Here is a 3,571-nt window from a genome sequence, read left to right on the forward strand (position 1 = left end):
CTTGACACGACTTCATCATCAACCATAAGCACGAGTCATCAACCCTATTCCATCCGCAGTCATCGCGCTCGTCCTCCGGCGCACATAACCAGGGGGCGAAACTACCAAGTGTCATATCACAACCTACTCTCGCCCTTCATTAGCACACACAACGCCGCTAAGACTGCAAGATGGGGGCAGGGAGGGAGGGGGGTGATGGCAACGAGGGGAATGTTGGTGGGAGAGGGGAGACGGAAGAGGGCAAGGAGGAAAAGAGAGAGAGGAAGGAGGAAAGGGGAAGTTGGAAGGGGGAGACGAAAGAAAGAGAATGGAGAAAGGGTGAGGGTTTGGAAGAAGGAAGCGAAGTGGAAACAGAGCGTGGAGAAGAATGAGAAAGAGAAAGAAAGAGGAGAGAGAGAGAGAGACAGGGAGGATAGATAGAGAGTGAGAGAGAGCGTGAAGGGAAGAGGGGAAAGAGAGAGACAGAAGGGAAGGGAGGAGACGGGAATCAAGAGAGGCGTCTGCGGAAGATCTCAGGTTCCATATTATCGGCTTCCAGGTCAGGTCTGGAAGTGGCGGCGCCGTCTGTCAGTGAGGGATTGACTGGAGCCGCGAGCAAACGACGAGGGAGGCTCCAGGATGCGGCCCAGGGGAGCGACTCGCCCGTAAGTGCCTCCAAGATCTGGAATCCTGGAACGCCGGAGGAGGGAGGAGGCAGAGCGCCCGCTCGTAAACAGTAATGAACCTAATTGTGGCAGTGGCGCTGGTGGCGCTGCCGGGCTGGTGTTGTGGCGGTGGTGCGGCGGTGGTGACTCCCGCCTGGAGACGGCCCGGGCGGAGGGAGGCAACTTTTGCCCTGATCTTTGTCGTTCTTGTTGTTTCTGGTGGCGCTCGAGGATTACACGCAAATGCACTGTGCGGACTTACTCAATGAGGAGATTTATGAATGAGTCGATGTTAACATAGCGCCACTGCTATGGAGGAGATATCAGCTCTTGCGGTGTCAAAATGTGATTGGAGAAGTCTCTCTTCTCTCTCTCTCTCTCTCTCTCTCTCTCTCTCTCTCTCTATCTTGCTCTCTCTCTCTTCTTGTTGTGTGATCGATACATACATAACACACTTATGTAGTAGTTTATGTTATATATATTATATATATATATATATATATATATATATATATATATATATATATATATATATATATATATATATATATATATATATATATATATATATATATATATATATATATATTCATATATATGTATATACGCACATTTGTTAATGAATGAAGTGCAAATGAGTAATCTAGGCAAGCAATACTAGCATTGCCACACAGTCAACTCAAGCATCTCTGGCCGTCCGAAGCACACGAAACGAACGCTGACAAAAGAGGGGAGAGCAGCGGACGCTCAGAGCACAGCCAAACAAAGACGAATGAGAGATCGAGAGCAAGCCAGACAAGGCCGTGAAGCAGCAGAGAACGGAAAGCTGGACGAGAGAGAGAGAGAGAGAGAGAGAGAGAGAGAGAGAGAGAGAGAGAGAGAGAGAGAGAGAGAGAGAGAGAGAGAGAGAGAGGAGAGAGAGAGAGAGAGAGAGAGGAGAGGAGAGAGAGAGAGAGAGAGAGAGAGAGAGAGAGAGAGAGAGAGCGAGAGCGAGAGAGAGAGAAAACTTGAATCCCCAATCGCCAATCCCGACCCGCGTGTTGAGGATCCTCGGCGACAAACAGAGACATTAGGTCTGGAAGTTGTTAATGAAGTGGGGGCATCTATTGGCCAAGAGCTCGTCCGCGCCCCCGATGGCCGGCCGGGGACGTGGGGACTCTCCGACGACCCGAAGGCGCTGGGGGAGGGGGGGGGGGAGCTGACGACCCCTGGGCGACCTAAGGGAACGCTGGCGTGGGGGGGGGGGGAGAAGAAAGGAAAGGGACGGAATAAAGTGTGGGAAGAGAAGGTCCGGAGGGAAGGTGGACAGGGCTATGGCGGACAGTTAGGTGGGGGGGCGATAGTCATGGCGTGTGGAGAAATAACAGAGAGAGAGAGAGAGAGAGAGAGAGAGAGAGAGAGAGAGAGAGAGAGAGAGAGAGAGAGAGAGAGAGAGAGAGAGAGAGAGAGAGAGAGAGAGAGAGAGAGAGAGAGAGGGGGTGGGGGGAAGATAGAGGGAAGAAACAAACGGGGGAAGGAAGGGAAAGAGAGAAAAAACAAGAAAAAACTGAGGAACGAAAAAAGAATCCAATAATAAAATAGCGAACGAAACAATAAAGGCAGGTGTTGCAAATTGAAGGAACAGAGAGAGAGAGAGAGAGGAGAGAGAGAGAGAGAGAGAGAGAGAGAGAGAGAGAGAGAGAGAGAGAGGAGAGGAGAGAGAGGAGAGAGGAGAAGGGGAGAAGAGAGAGAGAGAGAGAGAGAGAGAGAGAGAGAGAGAGAGAGAGAGAGAGAGAGAGAGAGAGAGAGAGAGAGAGAGAGAGAGAGAGAGAGAGAGGGAGATGATTCAAAAGAACAAACGCTCAAATGCCAATAAACAAATACGTGGAGAGGTGTCTTCGAGACGAGACACCCGAGACTGACTGAGAAGACAAGGCAGAGAAGATCGAGGGGGGGGGGAGGGGGAAAGAAATAGGTCTAAGAAACGCAGATGTAAGCCTCGACAAGTTCATAGAAAATATCATATACAAATATAAAGCATATATAATATATACATGTATGTGTGTGTGTGTGTGTATAAATATATAGACATATACATATATATGTATGTATGTATGTATGTATGTATGTATGTATGTATGTATGTATGTATATATATGGTGTGTGTGTGTATTATTGTGTGTGTGTGTGTGTGTTGTGTGTGTTGTGTGTGTGTGTGTGTGTGTGTGTGTGTGTGTGTGTGTATGTGTGTTACACACACACACACACACACCCACAACACCACACACACACACACACACACAACACATTATGTATATTATATTATGTATATATATTATATATATATATGTATATGTATATATACCAACACACACACACCACACACACACACACACACACACACACACACACACACACACACACACACACACACACACACACACCACACAATATATATATATATATATATATATTATATATATGATGCATATATATATATATATAAATATATATAATATAGATATATAATATATATATATGCATATTGTATATATATCTATAAAAATAAATAAATAAATAAATAAATAAATAAATATATATGAAATATATATATATATATATATATATATATATATATATATATATATATATATATATATATATAAGGGAAACTTCTTCACTGCTGTGATACGGGATATACACAAAAATACCTGCTACTGTTCAACTTGTATCTAAAATGCTAAACCAAAAATAGAAGCCACCAGAGGGACACAAAAATTATTGTTCTGGCCATTTTTCCTTCATTTTTTGTGCTGTGCGTGTTTTTAAAGCGTACACAAAAGGGAACAGGAACGTACATATGTACTTCTCGCAAAGAAAGGGGCATTGCAGGGCGCTGCTGTGCACGGGAAGAACCACACATTCCATCAAATACAACCATATCGGTC

The 3,571-nt window shown here is 45.0% G+C and overlaps 1 non-coding gene across 1 annotated transcript; it reads left to right on the top strand.

Annotated features, from left to right (window-relative positions):
- The first annotated feature begins 2,811 nt into the window (after positions 1-2,811).
- LOC119574738 lies at positions 2,812-3,004 on the top strand. Its single transcript, XR_005228903.1, has one exon. It is a non-coding gene; the product is annotated as a small nucleolar RNA SNORA23 (small nucleolar RNA).
- Positions 3,005-3,571: the final 567 nt, after the last annotated feature.

The sequence above is a fragment of the Penaeus monodon genome, chromosome 6 (genome assembly GCF_015228065.2).
Source record: "Penaeus monodon isolate SGIC_2016 chromosome 6, NSTDA_Pmon_1, whole genome shotgun sequence".
Classification (NCBI taxonomy): domain Eukaryota; kingdom Metazoa; phylum Arthropoda; class Malacostraca; order Decapoda; family Penaeidae; genus Penaeus; species Penaeus monodon.